A 20,914-nucleotide genomic window follows, 5' to 3' on the forward strand; every position below is an offset into this window, starting at 1 on the left:
AGAGTGAGGCATACTGAGTGGAACAGGATAGAGATGATATTCAACATATTTAACAGCTGGTCCCTCATGGGCACAAAATATTCTGAAAGGGGACCAGCCCAGTCAGAATGGACCCCAGTTATAAATGATGCGTCCATGCCAATGTGTCCTAGCTGAATATCAGCCCTAGGGTAGTTACAAAAGACAAAACAGGAGGCTCAATTAACCCTATGTTTGGGGATAAATTTTCTTGGACCAGATTCCACCTACAATGTGTCTCTTTCGAAAGTCCTGCCTCTGCCTTCTGAAGCCATGCCTCTATCAGCTTTACGCAGATCCGTGGCTGGCCCACTGCAAAAGACAGTGCCTGGAAGTTGATAGCTTACACCCTGAACTGATATTAATGTTTTTGCTCTGGTGGTAGTGGTTTTGAACTTTCTTTTTAAATTGAAAGAGTAATACATTATCTTGGTATAAAAATACAAACTTTAAAGAGAAGCATAAAATAAAAAGTAAGTCTCCCTTCTGTCCTGGTACTCCTAGCCTCACTCCCCAGAGTTACCTTATTAATAATTTGTTGCATACACTTGCATAAATTTTCTGTATTTACTCAAACATATATATGTGTATATTTTTTTAACACACACACAGCAGCCTACTTAGACATGTTTATGTATTTTGCTATTCCTATTCACTATTTCTTTCGTTTTTTTCTTTTTTTGAGATGGAGTCTCGCTCTGTCGCCCAGGCTGGAGTGCAGTGGCGCAATCTCAGCTCACTGCAAGCTCTGCCCCCTGGGTTCACGCCATTCTCCTGCCTCAGCCTCCAGAGTAGCTGGGACTACACCCGGCTCAATTTTTGTATTTTTTAGTAAAGATGGGGTTTCACTGTGTTAACCAGTATGGTCTCGATCTCCTGACCTCGTGATCCACCTGCCTCGGCCTCCCAAAGTGCTGGAATTACAGGTGTGAGCCACCACACCTGGCCCCTATTCACTATTTCTTAGAACTTATTCCATATCTGCATATAAATCCACTTCTTTTTATTTATAACTGCATAGTATTTTACTGCATAGATGTAACATAATTTATTTAATGAGTCCTCTATTGATGAACATTTAGGGTGTTCGCTACTATAAACAATGCTGCAATAAACACTATCAATTAGTGTTTTAGAATGAAAATAACAGAACACCCAACTATAAGTAAACCATAAGGATTATTATCTTACATAACAAGAGATCTACAGCTAGATGGTCCCAGGATGAGTTAATTTAGTGGTCCAACAATGTCATTAAGGGACCGAGTGTTTTCCATATTTCCTTTGCCATCTTCAGAGTGTTTGATTTTTTGCCCTGGGTTTGGAAGTAAGATGGCATGTACTGTTCCAGTCATCCCATCACGGTTCAGCTCTGTTCAAAGGCAAGAAATCAATTTCTCCTTGCATATTTCTTTTTCTCAGGGAGGAAAACTTTTCCTAGAAGCCCTGCCACAGACTTCCCTTCACAAATCATTAGCTAGAACATACCCATCCATAAACCAATCACTGTTAAAGAGGGAAATAATTACTCTACTTGGCTTAGACCAGTTAAGATTAATCCCCTGGAGCTGGGAAAGAACATGCTTCTCCTGATCACAGTGCATCCTGATACTTGAAGAAACTCAAGGTCCTATTGGCCAGAAGAAAGGATGAAATGTCTCTTGGGTACCAACCAAGAGGGTCTTCTACAAATACCATCTCTGTATATATTTATAAGCATATGCATAGGACAAAGTCCTTGAAATAGATTTGCTGGATCAAAAGAGTATGTTCATTTTAAATGTTGATAGGCATCAATGGATGAATGGTGTATTAGGTGTACATATTAGATGAACATAGCAGTATGAAATGGTGTATTTCATATGGCTATGAAGAAATACCTGGGACTGGGTAATTTATAAAGAGAAAGAGGTTTGGCTGGGCACAGTGGCTCATGCCTGTAATCCCAGCACTTTGGGAGGCCAAGGTGGGCAGATCACCTGAGGTCAGGAGTTGGAGACCAGCCTGACCAACATGGAGAAAGCTTCTCTCTACTAAAAATACAAAATTAGCTGGGTGTGGTGGTGCATGCCTGTAATCCCAGCTACTCAGGAGGCTAAGGCAGGAGAATCACTTGAACTTGGGAGGCAAAGGTTGCGGTGAGCTGAGATCGAGCCATCATACTCCAGCCTGGGCAACAAGAGGGAAACTCCATCTCAAAACAAAAACAAAACAAAAAAAAAGAGGTTCCCAACATGGCTGGGGAGGCCTCACAATCATGGCAGAAGGTGAAGGAGGAGCAAAGACACGTCTTACATGGTGGCAGGCAAGAGAACATGTGCAGGGGAAATGCTCTTTATAAAACCATCAGATCTTGCAAGACTTATTCACTATCACAAGAACAGCATGGGAAAAACCCGCCCCCATGATTCAATTGCCTCCTACTGGGTCCCTTCCACAACATGTGGGGATCATGGGAGCTACAATTCAAGGTGAGATTTGGGTGGGGACACAGCCAAACCATATCAAATGGATAAACAAAATGTGGTATATACATAAAAGGGAATATTCAGCCTTAAAAAGAAGTGAAATTCAGACACATGCAAACATAGACAGACTGAAGATATTATACCAAGTGAAATAAGCCAGATACAAAAGGACAAATATTGTAAATTTCCACTTACATGAGTAGAATAGTTAAGTTCAAAGAGACAGAAAGTAGAATCGTGACTGCCAGTGGTTATGGGAAGAAGAAATTGAGAAGATGAAAAAGTCCTAGAGATGGATGATGGTAATAATAGCACAACAATGTGAATGTGCATAATACTATTGAACCATTTGCTTAAAATGGTGAAAATGGTAAATTTTAAGTTATGTATAAATTTACCATGATTAAAAAAATAATGTTGCTAGATATTGCAAAAATGTCCCAAAGAGATTTTAACATTCAACTCTCACCCCTAGTGGATAGGGCAGTGCCTGGGTTCCCTATAATGTTTTGACTCCAGTGCAAACTCAAGGGTCCCCAATTGGTGACATGGAAGGTATTGTTGGATATAAGAGACCAGTAGTCCCTTTATTAGATCAGTAGCAGAAAAATCTGGTTTTAGAAGTAAAAGAAGACTCTCCAGGAGGGGAGGGATGAGCAGGCAGTTTTCTTTTTTATTTCTTGAGTTTCAACCATGTCTCTTTCCCTTTATTACTTCTACCCCATCATAGTGGCTCCAAGACTGTGCTGCTCCCCTTTAGCTCTGTGACTTAAGTGAGGACAATAATCTAGTCTTTTGCTTTCCCTTAAGAAAAATCATCCAAAAATTGGAAATTCAGCACAAAGATTACCACATGCTCTTTCAAAGCCACATGACTGACTATTGTGTAACAACCTTCCTAAGACTCATCTGATTTTCTAAGGGATATAACTTTATTTGACCTACTTATTATTTTTTTTAATAAGACAAGGTCTTGCTTTGTTACTGAAGCTGAAGCACAGTGGCAAAATCATAGCTCACTGCAGTCTTGGACCCCTGGGCTCAAGTGATCCTCCCACCTTGGCCTCCCAAAGTGTTGGGATTACATGTAGGCATGAGCCACCATGCCTGGCCTCTTGACTTACTATTTACAGTTGATGAGACTAGGTTCTGAAAAGCTAGATTTAATCTATAAAATATTGATAAGTTTTGCAAAGTTTTTTTTTCTGGTGGAGAGGTAAATGATTTCTCTCTGGTAGAAAAGATAAGCCCAAAGGTTAGTTATTGCTCTGTCAGGACCTGTTTTATATCTGACTCTGCTATCTTTCTGCATTCTTCTTTTCACCGACTACATATAACCTTTGAACTGGTGTTGCCATCTTGCCGGTGTCCTCATGAGTGAGCTAAACACATCTTTGACAAGGGCTTACTTATGTTACATTCTTAACTATTTGAAAATTATATTTGACATCCATAACACAGTTGTAGCAGGCTTTCAAAAATGACTCTGCTAAATATGAAAGAATGGGAATAAACAGAAGAAATGTTAAAAGTATAAAAACAACCATCTCATCCTTCCAGCTGCCCACTCACACCCTCAGACATCTCTAAAGTTAGACCATGAAGCAGATCAGAATTTGCTTTGAAGCCATTTTGAAATCTGGGGTTTGACTTTTCCCCAGAGGATGGGCAGGACTGTCAAGGATAGCTGTGGGCATGTCCTCCCTCTTCTGGATCCCCCCTACTGCCCCCCAAACCCCCACCCCCATCCCCTACTTGGATGGGACTTGATCTCTTCCAGTGCCCAAGAGTACAACCTCACCCTTACTCTTCCACGTGACTCAGATGACAGTTGGGAAATCCTCAGCCTCAGCAAGTTGCCCTTTCTGTTAACCTTTGCATCTAAATAGCTCAAGCTGTGCATTCCTGGGGTTTTGTTCTGGTGTGAGCTCCCATTCCCATTTCCTATTCCCACTGAATTCCTGTGCCTTGCACTGACTGTTCCCTTCTCTTGGGCCTATCACTGGACCCCAGATCCCTCTTGATTTCTTGGAGCCATAACTTGCCCTAAGCAATTGTATGCAGCAGATCTCTATAAAGCTTTGGAGAGACGTTCTTTAGAGCACTGCACAGCCACCATTTTCACATTGACTGCTAGAATCCAGAAGCATCCCTGCCGTTTTGGATGTTTTGCTGGCTCTCCCTTCTCAGGCCTCACACTGGGCTACCTGCACATTAAGTCAACTCCTCTACCTTCCTTCCTCTAAACCAAGCTTGTCCAACCCGTGGCCCAGGATGGCTTTGAATGTGGCCCAACACAAATTCGTAAACTTTCTTTTTTTTTCTTCAAGAATCGAACAGTAGTGAAAATGTACATAAACTTTCTTAAAACATTATGTGATTTTTTGAGATTTTTTTTTAAGTTCATCAGCATCATTAGCGTTAGTGTATTTTATATGTGGCCCAAGGCAATTCTTCTTCTTCCAGTGTGGCCCAGAGAAGCCAAAAGATTGGACACCCCTGCAAACCTTTCCACAGTCCCTCCCTTCTCTTCCCTCACCCTCTTTCCAGAGCTGTCTCCAGGAATTCAATATTCGTCCCACCTTACTGGGCAGGACAATTCCAATTATCTCCCAAAGGTCTCACATCCAAATACCCTCTTTCTGCAACCCATTCTGCCCCAAAGCTGAGTCTCACCATCAGCAGCCCTAAGGGCTAGCAAAGTATTTTTCTAAACTAAGAACCATTTCCCCTCAACGTAAGACATTTATCTTAGTAAGAAGCAAAATGTTCTCCCATCACACATGAGATAACAATACAAATATATGGCAAAATGGAGGAAGAGAAGAAGATTTTTTTTTTTAAGTGTCACATAGCTCCCTGGGAAACTGGCTTTAATTTACCATATTTATACTCTCTCTCAGAGCCCCAAAAAGAACTGGATTAAGAGTTTCCCATGGCCAGACACAGTGGCTTGCACCTATAACCCCAGCACTTTGGGAGGCCAAGGCAAGCGGATCACCTGAAGTCAGGAGTGAAACTCCATCTCCACTAAAAACACAAAAATTAGCTGGGCGTGGTGGCACCCACCTGTAATCCCAGCTACTCGGGTGGCTGAGGCATGAGAATTGCTTGAACCCAGGAGGTGGAGGTTGCAGTGAGCCGAGATCACACCACTGCACTCCAGCCTGGGTGACAGAGTGAGGCCGTCTCCGGAAAAAAAAAAAAAAAAAAAAAAAAAAAAAAAAAAAAAAAATTTCCCTCTAGGAAAGACGAGGTTTTCCCAAAGGCAAAGCAAACCTTTTTGAGACAGGTAATTTGTGTCCTAGTCCACTCAAGTAGTCTAAGGGCTCTTAGCTGGGGACCCTCGGGAGACGCTGTCAGAAGCTACTGCAGTATTCAGTCCTGAAGCAGCTGCACGAAACTTGCTGAGGCAGCAAAATGCCCCTGCAGTGGGTGTCAATTCATCATCCCCACTTTTCAGCCGGCAAAGAAATCCAGAAACAGTTAAGCTGCACGTTGCAATTTCTTAAAATAGAACTTCCCAGTTTTGAGTTTCATCAAGCCTTCCACTGGTTTTACAGTATTATGCATATGTCCTTCCCTCTCACATTGTTTCTCCTTTTAATTATTTTTTTCTTCCTCTTTTTTTTCTTTTTCACGCCGATGCCATAACAAGATTTGAGGGACGCACAGCTCACCCAGGAATGCGAAAACCCAGGCATGATGCTTATGAACTACAGAAGGATCACATTGTCCCAATCTGTCCCGATCTGTTAACTTTGTTGCTGACTTTGATAACGGAGGCCACCAGACTGTAATTAGTCCACTTGGGTGGTTGTAACAGAATACTATAGGCTGAGTGTTTAAACAGGAATTTATTTCTCATAGCTCTGGAGGCTGGAAGTCTAAGATCAAGGTGCCAGCAAGTAGGTTTCATTCTGAAGCCTCTTCTCTTGGCGCACAGGCAGCCATCATCTTGCTGTGGGCTCACATGACCTCTTTGTGGTAGGACAGCAAACTCTCTGGTGTCTCTTCTTATAAAGACGCCAGTCTCATTATGAAGGCCCCACCGTCATGAGCTCATCTAGCCCTAATTATCTCCAAAAGAAAATACTACCGTATTGGGGGTTAGAGCTTCAACACGTGAATTTGGGGTGGGGGGTACAATTCAGTCCACAGCATAGGGTCTGTTTCCCAGTCTCAGCCTTTCAGTCAGTATCTTCAATTTCCAATCACATGATGTGAATTGACAACCAAGACCACAAGTTACGATTTAAACTCTGCAAAGTTTCCCTCTTACATTCCATTACTAGAAACAAGGAGGCATTTTACAAACTATTACCCTGGATTTTTGCAGTCCTCTTAAAATACTTTACCAGAATAGTAGATAGTACCATTCTTTTGTATTTTGAAGTTTCTGCAGCATGGTCTTCTAAAGAAAAAGAGCTTCGGGCCAGGCACAGTGGTTTATGCCTATAATCCCAGCACTTTGGGAGACCAAGGCGGGCAGATCACCTGAGGTCAGGAGTTCGAGACCAGCCTGGCCAACAGGGTGAAACCCCATCTCTGCTGAAAATACAAAAAAAAAAATTAGCAGGTGGGCCAGGTGTGGTGGCTCACGCCTGTAATTCCTGCACTTTGGGAGGCTGAGGCGGGCAGATCATGAGGTCAGGAGTTCAAGATCAGCCTGCCCATCATAGTGAAACCCGTCTCTACTAAAAATACAAAAAATTAGCCAGGCATGGTGGCAGGGGCCCGTAATCCCAGCTACTCAGGAGGCTGAGGCAGGAGAATTGCTTGAACTCAGGAGGCAGAGGTTGCAGTGAGCCAAGATCGCGCCACTGCACTCCAGCCCAGGCGACAGTGCAAGACTCCATCTCAAAAAAAAAAAAAAAAATTAGCCAGCCATGGTGGCGGGTGCCCATAATCCCAGTTAATCAGGAGGCTGACGCAGGAGAATCACTTGAACCCAGGAGGCAGAGGTTGCAGTGAGCCAAGATAGTGCCATTGCACTCCAGCCTGGGCAACAGGAGCAAAAACTCGGTCTCAAAAAAAAAAAAAAAAAAAAAAAAGAGCTTCATACTAGATTAAGGATGAAGATGACAGTAATTTCCTCTTTGTCACGATCTAAAAACATCACAAAATGCTACGTGTTAAAATACATTAAAAATACACGACTTTCTTTCCACCCTTTGATATTTTCATTTATGAGCTATGATTCATAAGAATGCTCTGTCACTAGAAAAGCACAAAAATCAAATTCACTATGGCATGTTTATGATTACTACTAGAAGAATATATGGCGTTGATTCTCTAGGTGATTCTTATTCCTTTGGTCTTTTTCTTCTTTCCTCTTCCCTGTGTTGTTACAGTGTTGATTGTACAATTATTTACAGAACAATAGTAAATAATGTCAGCTAACATTTGGTGAATTCTTAACATGTGCCAGCCACTTGCCAAGTGTTTTACATTCCCTCTCTCTTTTAATCCTCACGAAAGCCTCATGAGGTAGCTATTATTATCCATGAAACACAAAAAATATTAAATGTTAAGTACATATAATTGTCTCTCTGCTCTTCACTTTCTAAGAAGGTAGATTCCTTGGAGGGTTCTTTATTTTACTTGATGGGGTGCTGCTGGGGACAGGAAGTGGAAAAGTGAAGAGAGAGAGAGAAGGCTAAATTAGAATAAAGAGATGGAGACCCAGAAGGGCTGGAGGAGGTGGGCAGATGAAGGGGTGGAAGAGGAGAGTAAGGAGATAGTGAAGGCAAAGATGAGGAGCTGGGAGGAACCTGGCAAGGACTGGCAGGCTCAAGAGGAGGGGAAGGTGTCATAGTCACAACAGAGGGGAGGTGGATTTGGGGAAATAGTGGGATATTTGGAGAGGATTTTTCAAAGTTCTGGTACATGAAGTATCACTTACTCTTTCTTCCGTATCTCCAGGAAAATCTCAGCATTGAATCTGCCATATTTTATCTAATCCAAGCTGTGAATGACCGTAAGATAGAATCGATGGCAAGATACATCATTGTTGGTCATGGTAGTACATGCCTGTAGTGCCATTACTTGGGAGGCCGAGAGAGGATGATCTCACAAAGCCCAGGAGCTCTGGGATATAGTGTGCTATGCTGATTGGATGTCCGCATTAAGTTTGGCATCAGTATGGTCATCTCTCAGGAGCAGAGGACCACCAGGGTGTCTAAGGAGAGGTGAACCCAGATTGGAAACAGAGCAGGTCAAAATTTTCATGCTAATCAGTAGTGGGATGATGCCTGTGAATAAACAGGCACCCCAGCCTGGAAAACTCATCTCTTAAAAAAAAAAAAAAAAAGAAAGAAAAAAATACACATCACATTTTAGGAAGGAAGAAAGGTATGAAGGAAGAGAATTACCAATTACAAGTGCCCATCAGTTCAAAATGTGTCCCAATTTCAAAGAAATACAATATATTATACTTTAATCCTCTCACAGTCAGATTTATATCTTTTTGTTTTGTTTTTTAATGTGTCGTTATCTGGCAAGGCCAGATCTGAGCTACCCAGGAAGGGTCTGTTATACTTCAGTTACACCCATTTTACAGAGGAGAAAAAGGCGAGCTGCACCTGCCTTTTCCACGTGTGAGTGCTGGGCCCTAGAGGCTGCAAATGCTTGGTTTTACTCCTCAGAGGCCTCCACTCTGAGCTCAGCCATCCAGCTGAAAAAGACAATAGGAAGCTACCTTTCTAACTAAATCTGGTATCCTTATTCAATCCTGTGGCAAATTCCTGTGATTTTGTGTTACCTTTGGCATCTTTTATTTTATTGTATTTTATTTTTGAGATGGGGTCTGGCTCTGTCACCCAGGCTGAAGTGCGGTGTGCTCCAACCGCCACCTCCCAGGTTCAAGCCATCCTCTCACCTTAGCCTCTCCAGTAGCTGGGACCACAGGCACACACAACCAGGCCCAGCTAATTTTTTGTATTTTTTGTAGAGACGGGGTTTCATCATGTTGCCTAGGCTGGTCCTGAACTCCTGCCTTCAAGTGATCCACCCACCTCGGTCTCCCCATGTGTTGAGCCTGGTTTTGACATCCATTTTTAATCTTCCTCTAACACATCCAAACTCCTTGAAAAAGCTCAAATTCTCTCTCTGGGCTTTGAGATGTAAATTTGCTATCCTGTTTCCTCTAAAACTCAATAAAGGCTCTCTTTATGTGGGACAGATAAGCTTTAACATGTTCTATTTACAAGACACAGTTTGAATCCAACTATCTTTTTAAACTAGTGAATGTTATGTGTCTCTTGGCTACAGTTTTCAAAATCAAAGCTATAGGGCTGGTATGGTGGCTCACGCCTGTAATCCCAGCACTTTGGGAGGCCAAGAGGGGAGGACCAATTGAGGTCAGGAGTTCAAGACCAGCCTGGCCAACATGGTGAAACCCCATCTCTACTAAAAACACAAAAATTAGGTGGGCATGGTAGTGGGCGCCTGTAGTCCCAGCTACTTGGGAGGCTGAGGCATGAGAATCACTTGAACCTGGGAGGTGGAGGTTGCAGAGAGCCAAGATCATGCCACTGCCCTCCAGCCTAGGTGACAGAGCAAGACTCTGTCTCACAAACTCCATTTCATACCAAACAACAACAACAACAAAAATCAAACTATAAAGGCTTTATGTTTGTGTTTTTATGTATATATGTGTACGTATCTGTTTCTATATTGTCTACATGGTACCAAGTTGACTTGTAAATAAATGAATGCTCATAAATTACGTAAATAAAACAAAATGCTTTTCAAGTTCATATGACTTTTTAGTAATCTTTGGTGAATAAAAATAATATTGGTTTAAGTATATGTAATTGAAGCTACTAGAAATAAGAGAAAGCAATCCTGTATACTAAGTATATGAAAAAACCCAAGATGTTTTTGGTGAGAAAAGAGTTATAAAAAGGCATAAGGACATGTGTTTTTGTTTTTAAAAAAATACTTTTGTCTAGTTTTGCGGTTAAAAGTTTGTTTTTTCTTTCTTTCTTTCTTTCTTTTCTTTTTCTTTTCCTTTTTTTGAGACAGGGTCTTAACTCTGTTACCCAGGCTGCAGTCCAGTGACACGTTCTCAGCTCACTGCAACCTCTGCCTCCTGACCTCAAGTGATCCTCCCACCTCAGCCTCCCAAGTAGCTGGGACTACAGGCGCACATCACCACACCTGGCTAATATTTGTATTTTTTGTAGAGACAGGATATCATCATGTTGCCCAGGCTGATCTTGAACTCCTGGGCTCCAGTGATCCCCCTGCCTTGGCTTCCCAAAGTGCTGGGATTATAGGCGTGAGCCACTGTGCCCGTCCTATTTCAAAATTTTAGTGATATACATAAAATTGAGTGAATATAGAAAGTTGGGAAAAGAAAGAATATAAAAAATTTCATACCAGGTTAGGTTATAAAAGGCTTATGGAAATCTTGTGTGGTCAAAGCTAATTAAAAATAGATTTATAATTTATTTTTAATTAATTATAAAGTTCATAAAGATGAGCTTATAAAGTTTTATTAAATTTAGCTTTAGTATCAATACACTGAAACATGGGTAAATTTTGGTTTTCTCTTTGAACAAAATTTGTGTGTACTACTAATAAAAGATAGTAAGCCGGGCATGGTGTCTCATGCCTATAATCCCTGCACTTTAGGAGGCCAAGGCAGATGGATCACCTGAGGTCAGGAGTTCAAGAACAGCCTGGCCAACAAAAACCCTGTCTCTACTAAAAATGCAAAAATGAGCTGGGCGCAGTGGCAAGTGCCTATAATCCCAGCTACTTGGGAGGCTGAGGCAGGAGGATCGCTTGATCCTAGGAGGCAGAGGTTGCAGTGAGCCGAGATTGCACCACTGCACTCCAGCCTGGGCAATAGAGTAAGACTCGGTCTCAAAAAAAAAAAAAAAAGAAAGAAAAAAAAAAGGAAGGAGAGAAACAGACTCTGTGTACTTTGTTAGATCTTTTAATTATTTGAATATTTGTCTCCTCTCCATCAAAAAGTAAAGATTTTTGCTTTTTAAAATCTTTTATAAATAAATTATAACTTTGGCTAAATGACTATTGTTTTACAGTGGCCTGTGATCCTATTGTGATTACGTGTTTTAAACCTTTTAAACATTTCCTATTTTGATCAAGTGTTTTCAACCTTTTACACATTTCACAAGCTTCCTCAAATCAAACTTTGTATTTGAAACTAAGTGTTTTCAACCTCAAACTAACTTTGGGATGTTCAAAGGGACCCCTGAAGCATCCAAAAGAGAGGTCATAAGCAGGCCTATTGGTACGTTAAATTACATGGGAAGCACTGTCAAATAAACGATGATGTTCAGCCTTTTTTTTTTTTTGAGTTATATTTGTAAGAACATGTCATTAATGTGCTCCAAATTTGTATGCAAATCCTAAAAATCTGACATGCTATCAACTCATCATTATGGCGATTATGTAAAATTGTTGTAGACCACAGAAAATAACTAAGTTTTAAAAATCAATTGTTTATTTAAGTATGGCCATTTTAAGTCCTGTTGTCCACAGTTAATTGCTTTACTTTGATACTTTTTTTCCTGAAAGCTCTTTGCAAATCCTAGATGTTGTATCTTCGAGGAGGTTTATGGAAAGGATGGAAAGAACTCTGACAAATACAGGTTTCTGACAACATTGAGATCATACCATTGGACTAGGCAAAAAGTTTCAAAACACTAAAAAACAAAACAAAACTAGAAAACCTGGACTCATAAAACCGCCCACCTAACATCAAGCAGAACGAGAACTAATTAGATGGGACTGAACTGGTAGAAGACTGAAATGATTTTTTACGACATTTTTTTGTTTGTCATATTGCTGATTTTTATGTTTTGTTTTCCAGAATTAAGAAAACTTTTTTCTTCTTATTTCAGGATATTTATAGCTTACAGCAATTGAGTAAAGTGTACTTTCATAATAGATTTAAAACATTTACCTCTCTACCTAATCTCTCTAGAATTTGGAAACTATTTGTGAGTATTCTTATTTTATGACAGTATAGTTATTTGCATAAGTTCAGTAAGATTGTTTTCATCTGCCACAAAACACAATTGGAAAAACTGGTTATTTTACCAAGGCTTTAACTAGAATATCATATTTTGAGACATGACTAGACTGCTTTGAGGGACTGAGGTTGACTTGTATGGAGCCAATAAAAAGCCCCTTGGAAAGACTGGCCTGGTACCTTGTCTACACAGTACTCTAATAAGGTTCCTAACCTTGAAGTAAGTAAAGAATGTCACTTTCTGACAGGCCTAGGAACCTCAAGTTATTTGGGGGACCTCAGGAAGAGTGAAATTCACTCAATTTGTATTGGTCTTACAGTCTTTGGCGTAACTCCTAAGCCTCAAGTGGCTTTTAAAAGACTAATTTGACGTTTCTTATGAAGTTTCAGCAAAGCCAACTTAACAACAGTCTATATGATGAATCACTATCATTATTGCATTTTATGCACATAACCAGGCCAAGTAAATAACACTAAACTTATTTTACAAGCAAATTAGTCTTGCTATAAATATCTTTGGTAAAAATTAGAAAATGGCGAGAGAAAGTTTACGTTTCAGAACAAAACTATAGTGCACTAGATTCTAGCCCTGTCCATTTGTTTTTGAGGGGTTTGTTGTTGTTGTTGTTATCTGGGCTGAATCCAGAATTTTAGTTTTCTCCAGTATCTGGCTGCAGCTCTCCAGACTAATCTTTCCAATTGTTCTCCCATCCTTCTGACTTGGAATCACTAGAAATTAAAATCATCTTTTCCCTAATGGCATACAAGCTGAAGCTAGTCAGCCTGGCTTTGAAGAAAAATCATCACAACAGCTTATATTTGGACAAATGTTGCATACGCAAACTGCAAACCAGAAAAATCTGTGAGATTGCCGCTAATCTTTGTGACAGACTGCCCTCCAAACTCTGGAAAAACTAGTTTATAGACTACTCCAGACATTAACCTTTGTTCTTCTTTTTCCACAGAAATGCCTCTTATTAATGACCTGTTTGGCTTCATCATATAGAGGCATAGCTTTGACAACCCATCTGCAACGCCATCTTCTAGAATGATACACCATAGCTTAATTGGACTGGCCTATTCCCTGAAATGTGAGACTGGTTTAATTGCGTGTGGGAGAAAGTGCTTAGGTTTGTTCTTTTCTATGTGCTTATTCTCATCCTAATCTGTGTTATTTTCTCCCTTTGCAAATTCCTTGCCACTCAATTACTAACCTGATTTCTCTCTCCATAACTACCAATCCTATTTTAATAGGTAAAACTTCCTGAAAATAAAGTTTCAAATGGGAGACTAAAAGAAACCAAACATATTTCCATATTTCACCCCAAAATATATTTCTTTTTTTTTTTGAGACGGAGTCTCGCCCTGTGGCCCAGGCTGGAGTGTAATGATGCAATCTCGGCTCACTGCAACCTCCACCTCCCAGGTTCAAGTGACTCCTGCCTCAGCCTCCTGAGTAGCTGGGATTATAGGCGTGCGCCACCATGCCTGACTAATTTTTTGTATCTTTAGTAGAGACGGGGTTTCACCATGTTGGGCAGACTGGTGACTCCTGACCTTGCCATCTGCCTGCCTCAGCCTCCCAAAGTGATTGGATTACAGGCATGAGCCACCGTGCCTGGCCCCAAAATATACTTCTTTGACGTATTTTGAGATGGCTATTCAGAGGACCTGCAGAAAGCAATAGCCCTGAAAAGCTGCCTTTTGTAGGAGAGATTTGCATTTATAGAGAAAAATCTAGGTTAGTGAAATGAGCAGTCATGCTTCCTCTGAGTGCCTCCACCCATCCTTTGTCCAGATCTAGAAAAGATTATGTCCACCACAGACTACCATCTATCCTTTCTGAGGGCAGCTCCGAGACTATATTAGTCCATTTTCATACTGCTATAAAGAACTGCCTGAGACTGGGTAATTTATAAAGAAAAGAGGTTTAATTGCCTCACAGTTCCACATGTCTCGGGAGGCCTCAGGAAACTTATAATCATGGCAGAAGGTGAAGGAGAAGCAAAGACTTTCTTCACATGGTGGCAGGAAAGAGACCGAGCAAGAGCAGGGAAAAGTGCCTTATAAAACCAACAGATCTCATGAGAACTCACTCACTGTCATGAGAACGGCATAAGGGAAAATGCCCCCATGATCCAATCACCTCCCACCTGGTTCCTCCCTCGACATGTGGGGATTTTGGGGATAAACTATTCAAGATGAGATTTGGGTAGGGACACAGAGCTAAACCACATCAGAGACGACCTGAGATACTTCCATCTGCATAATGAGACAGCCTTTGCTTGACATTCCTCTTCCATAACCTGTGCTGTCACCTCCCACAGAGCCCAGGGAAACTTGGTCCCAGGCCACTGGTCTTTGGACTCATTCATTTTTCCTGAAAATCATTTACTGCCCCTCAGAAGAATTGTCTCCCCACTCACTTATGAAGAAGGGTACACAAGCTTCTGTACCCTACTGGGTTATTGGATAATCATTCTCTCCTGTGATTCCTTGGTGCTATGCATGTTAAAAAAAATTTTAATATGCCCTTTCTCCTGTTAATCTGCTTTTTGTCAGCTGATTTTCTGCGAATCTTCAGAGGGTGAAGGATAAGTTTTGCCTTGGCCCCTACAAGAACAATCCTTCAACTATTTTTGTAATTTATGATGTTGACTTTTTGAAGAATTCAAGCCATTTGTCTTCTAAAATGTCACATTGTCTCTATGTGTGTCTGTGAGTGTGTTTATGCCTTTTGTTTTGTTTTGTTTTGTTTTGTTTTGGACGGAGTCTTACTCTGTCACACAGGCTGGAGTGCAGGGGTACGATCTCGGCTCACTGCAACCTCCGCCTCCCAGGTTTAAGTGATTCTCCTGCCTCAGCTTCACTAGTAGCTGGGATTACAGGCATGCACCACCACACCGGGCTAATTTTTAGTAGAGATGGGGTTTCACCATGTTGGCCAGGCTGGTCTTGAACTCCTAGCCCCAGGTGATCTACCCGCCTTGGCCTCAGCCAAAGTGCTGGGATTACAGGCGTGAGCCACAGCACCCGGCTTGTTTTGTTTCTTATCGCATCATTAATCATTAAGGCCAAATCTGAGCAGCCTAGGAAAGCTCTGTTATATCTGAGTACACACATTTTACAGAAGAGAAAACTGAGTCTCAGAGAAGCTAAGTTACTTACCTCTGGGCTCACAGCTAATATATGGAGAGCCAAGATTCTAATCTAAGTAAGCTTGATTCAGCTTGTGTGTGTGTGATGCAATTTACTTTGTTCCTTTATCACCTGTGCTTCCTATTAAATTGAGGTTGGGGCTGGGCATGGTGGCTCGTGCCTGTAGTCCCAGTTACTTGGGAGGCTGAGGTGGGGAGGCTTGAGTCTGGGAAGATCATTAGTGCCATGATTGTGCTACTGCACTCCAGCCTGGGCAACAGAGTGAGACCTTGTCTGAAAAATATAATAATGAATAAATAAAATAAATAAATAAAAAGGTTGGATGATTCAGGTTAAGCCATTTTGGTAAAATGATTTCATAGGTGATGCTTTATACTTCCTAGGGCATACCATGTCATGTCAGGTGTCCCACTCTTAGTGACCTACATTTGATTGCATGGTTAAAGTTCTGATCACCAGATACCTCCCTTTGCAATTAACAGGTAACTCATGGAGTGACATGTTGGCACCATGCAAATATCCTGTTCTGCCTTGTTCATTTTTGCAGCCCTCAGTTCCCAGCAGAGGCCATACCCAGTAGACCAATGACTTCTACCTTGGCAAACTATGATTGAGCACAAGCACCCAAACCTCACCAAGATACTTCCTCTAATGAATTATTCCGGAGAAATGGAGGCCCTGCAGGCCTGAGAGAAGGCAGGAGAGATCCCTGGAGCAGGTGCTGAGGGCTAACACAGCTTCTCCTGCCAATGCCTCAGGCTAAGTTCCCAGACACACTCTAAGTGCTTGGAAGGAGCTGCCTCCTTTTAGAGATTGCTGGGGGAGGCTACCCACAGCTTGGTAAAGCCAGAAAAACAAAAATTTAAAAAGCTGTCATTTCAAAGCTGGGAACAGTTTTCTGTTTTGCAATAAACCAAAGACTCAATCTCCCTTTGTACTTGGAAAAAAACCTGCCTGGTTCATTAATTTTATGCAAATATTAAGCAGGATATGTTTGAGCTAAATTGCTTTCTATAATAATGTAATAGGGTGCCTATGCTTTGCAGAGTCACATCTCTTCAGAATTTGTTTCCTTAGGCAGTGATTTTTGTTTTGGGTGTGTGTGGGTGTTGGGGGTGGGGGTTGTGCGTGTTGCCTAAATATGGTTTGAAAATTCTCTGTGCTTGAAAACTCATGCAAGTTCTGGTAGAGATGGACAACAGGGGCGCCTGTACATAGTCTCACTGGTATCACAGGGGCATCACATCTGGAAGCTCTTTCAAACTAAGTGAAAGAATCCAAGCAGACTGGTTCCTGAGTTATCTGAGTCCAAACCCTGGGCATTCCCAGAACCCCTGAAGGGACATACCCAGTGGTGGCTTAAGGCCATCTTAGCTGGCTACTGAAGTGAAATGTGACCTCATTGTGATACCAGTTGGATGTAGCATACAAAGTGTTGTTACATCACGATGCCTGCATAACGCTCCTGCTCTGAGAAAGCAGTGTGAGTGCTGACAGTCTGGACACGGAGGTAAAAGACACAGAAAGAGGGGCATCCCCGTCCCCGGCTCTTCCCTGGCAGCTTTGAGAGAGATGATGAGAGGGGATATGTTAAGACCAGATCCTTTCCAATTTTAAACAGGCTAAGACTCTTCTTTGGCCAGGCCTGGAGGGTGGCTATCTACGCAGTGTCATTAAAAATGGACCAGTGCAAGTTCTGTCACCTGCTGACCTGGATCCATCATTCATGGGTCAGAAATGGGCCACACTGAAGTGGATCTCTTCACTGGGATGAACATGTTATCCAAAGTTTTTTGATTCCTTAAATTCCTAAATACTGTAAACCTCTTGGCAATAAAGTTTGGGAACAGCCCACCATTCTCCACTTATTATTATTATTATTATTATTTAGACGGAGTCTCGCTGTGTCACCCACGCTGGAGTGCAATGGCTCAATCTCGGCTCACTGCAACCTCCACCTCCCGGGTTCAAGTGATTCTCCTGCCTCAGCCTCCTGAGTAGCTGGGACTATAGGCACGCACCACCATGCCCAGATAATTTTTGTATTTTTAGTAGAGACAGGGTTTGACCATTTTTGCCAGCATGGTTTCGATCTCCCGACCTCGTGATCCGTCCATCTTGGCCTCCCAAAGTGCTGGGATTACAGGTGTGAGCCACCACACCCGGCCCCACTTATCTCAAACTAACCGTAAGCCCCTTCCCAAGTCACCAGGGGCAATGCAACCTGAGGATGTGCCCTCTTTGCAGTCTTGAGTCGCATTGAGACAGATTATCCGTGGAGAGTGGAGAGCGGGCAGGTGTGATTAAAGTGCAGGGCCTGGTCTGCCAAGGTGGCTCACACCTATAATCCCAATGCTTTGGGAGGCAGAGGTGGATGGATCGCTTGAACAGAGCAGTTTAAAACCAGCCTGGACAACACAGAAATATCCCATCTTTACAAAAATAAAAAAATTAGCCAGACATGGTGTCACATGCCTATAGACAGTCCCAGCTACTCAGGAGGCTGAGGTGGGAGGTCAGCTTGAGTCCAGGAGTTTGAGGCAGCAGTGAGCCATGATTGTGCCACTGGACTCCAGCCTGGGTGACAGAGTGAGTCCCTGTTTCGGGGGCAGAAAAATGCACAGGGCCTAAGACCTCAAAATCTTAAGCCCCACCTCCACCCCATTGACTCCATCCACAAATGTTTACTTCTCCAAATACCCAAATAATCAGTGAGTGCTGCGCCTTCAAATTGATCCTGATTTCATCATAGATGCCAAGCATTCTTCATGATTGAGGTTTGAGATTGTGCACATTTTCTAGTTTTGTAGAAGACTGGGTTTTCTACATATTTTCCTCAAAATTTTTTTGTTTGATTTTGGAGTGAGATCAAAATAACTTTTTAGAGACTTTTAGTCGTCTTTTTCTCCATCTTCAGTTGTTTTGTTCAATTGTTTCCAATTCTTGCCCTTTTGTGAAAAGCTTTTGAAATGACTAATTGTCTTCCAATTGATCTTTAATTGCCTCCCACCAATTTAGATAAAAAGTATTCTCATTGTCATTAATTTTCTAAATACTTTGTAACTGTAGTTTTGATTATCTATTTAACCCAAAAGTTATTTAAACGTTGTTTTTAGTTTTCTAAGAGAGTAGGGGTGGGTTTTGTTTTTTGTTTTGTTTTGTTTTTTGGCTATTCTACTGGTTGTTCTCTTTTAACTTTATTGTATCATGGTGTAATGGAGTCCCTGTAATTTGTTTTTGTAATTTGTTTCAGTTTTCTTGATAGCTTGATGATACAATCAAGCAATTCAGATTTCTTTCTTTCTTTCTTTCTTTCTTTTTTTTTTTTTTTTTGAGACGGAGTCTCGCTCTGTTGCTCAGGCTGGAGTGCAGCGGCGCAGTCTCAGCTCACTGCAAGCTCTGCCTCCCGGGTTCACGCTATTCTCCTGCCTCAGCCTCCCGAGTAGCTGGGACTATAGGCGCCCGCCACCACACCCGGCTAATTTTTTGTATATTTAGTAGAGACGGGTTTTCACCGTGTTAGTAAGGATGGTCTCGATCTCCTGACCTCATGATCTGCCCACCTCGGCCTCCCAAAGTGCTGGGATTTCAGGCGTGAGCCACTGTGCCCGGCAAGACTCCTCATCTCTAAAAAGCAAACCAAAAAAGCCTTTTCCAATAATTGTATACATTCTTCTTTGATACTAAACTTCTAAGTGCAAGTGGTAGTTTCTTAAAAGTTATTTGCAATGGGGAATCTGAAACCTAACAATGAATATTTTGTACACTGTTATCGTGAAATCTATAGGTCTCGCTCTGCTGCCCAGGACAGAGTACAGTACTGCAATCACGGCTCACTGCAGGCTCCAACTCCTGGGCTCAAGTGATCCCTCTGCCTCAGCCTCCCAAACAGCTGGGACAACAGGTACTTGCCACCACGACTGGCTAATTTTTCAAATTTTTGTAGAGATGGGCAGGGCAGGGCAGAGATCTCCTTGTTACCCAGGCTGATCTGAAACTCCTAGCCTCAAGCAATCCTCCTGCCTCAGCCTTCCAGAGAGCTGGGATTACAGGCGGTGATTCCTCCCCAGGCCTGTTTGTTTGTATGTTGATTTCCCCATAGTGTGATTGTAAATTTGTGAATATATATTTCTATCATTTTGCTTTATCTTGAATATACATTGTTAGAAACCTAAGTGTTTATGGAAATTTGTTATCATCTTCATGGATAGTATTTTTTACCAATACACAACATCCCTCTTTGTTAATTGTATGTTTTTGCCTTGAGATTATTTATCTGATAGTAATATTGCTATACTTTCACATTCACCTGCTATGTTTTTCTCTTTTAATTAAAATTTTATTCTTATGAAAGTAATACATATACATAGTTTTGCTTTGTTTTTAAGTATAGTAATAATACTATAAGACCTCCAACAAAAAACAGCAGGACCTGCCCTATCACTCTCTACCAACCAACCCCATTCTCAGAGGCAACCACCCAAATGTTTGTATTTATTCTACATACCTAAATAACATGCATATACCTTCACTGACTATATATACTTCAGTTTTTCTCCTTGGAACTGACTTCTTCATAATGCTTGTTGTCTCATTAGTGAGCTAAATGACAAATAATATTGAGCATCTCTTCTTGTGCTTATGTGCCATCCATATATCCTGTTTGGTGAGGGGTCTATTCAGATTTTTACATTATTTACTTATTTATAAGATGGAGTCTCGCTCTGTCTCTCAGGCTGGAGTGCAGTGGTGTAATCTTGAACCTGGTGAACCTCCCAGGTTCAAGAGATTCTTCTGCCTCCGCCTCCTGTGTAGCTGTAACTACAGGTGCGTGCAACCATGCCCAGCTAATTTTTGTATTTTCAGTAGAGACAAGGTTTCACCATGTTGGCAAGGCTGGTCTTGAACTGCTGACCTCAGGTGATCCACCCGCCTAGGCCTCCCAAAGTGCTGGGATTACAGGCATAAGCCACCGTGCACAGCCTAAATTTTTCCCATTTTAAGTTTGGGTATTTTATTTTCTTGTTGTTGAGCTTTGAGAGTTCATTATATATTCTAGATACAAGTCCTTTATTAGAAATATGGCTTGCAGGCTGGGCATGGTGGTTCATGCCTGTAATCCCAGCACTTTGGGAGGCCAAGGTGAGCGGATCACCTGAGGTCAGGAGTTCGAGACCAGCCTGACCAACATGAAGAAACCCCATCTCTGCTAAAAATACAAAATTAGCCAGGTGTGGTGGCACATGCCTGTAATCCCAGC

The 20,914-nt window shown here is 41.7% G+C and overlaps 1 long non-coding RNA gene and 1 pseudogene across 1 annotated transcript in view; both read right to left on the reverse strand.

Moving 5' to 3' along the window:
- LOC106992984 (uncharacterized) overlaps positions 1–20,914 on the reverse strand; it is a 290,767-nt gene that overhangs the window by 252,917 nt on the left and 16,936 nt on the right. The window lies entirely within an intron of this gene.
- Positions 6,122–6,214, reverse strand: LOC114672054 (small nucleolar RNA U13; annotated as a pseudogene).

The sequence above is a fragment of the Macaca mulatta genome, chromosome 13, assembly GCF_049350105.2.
Source record: "Macaca mulatta isolate MMU2019108-1 chromosome 13, T2T-MMU8v2.0, whole genome shotgun sequence".
In the NCBI taxonomy this organism is placed as follows: domain Eukaryota; kingdom Metazoa; phylum Chordata; class Mammalia; order Primates; family Cercopithecidae; genus Macaca; species Macaca mulatta.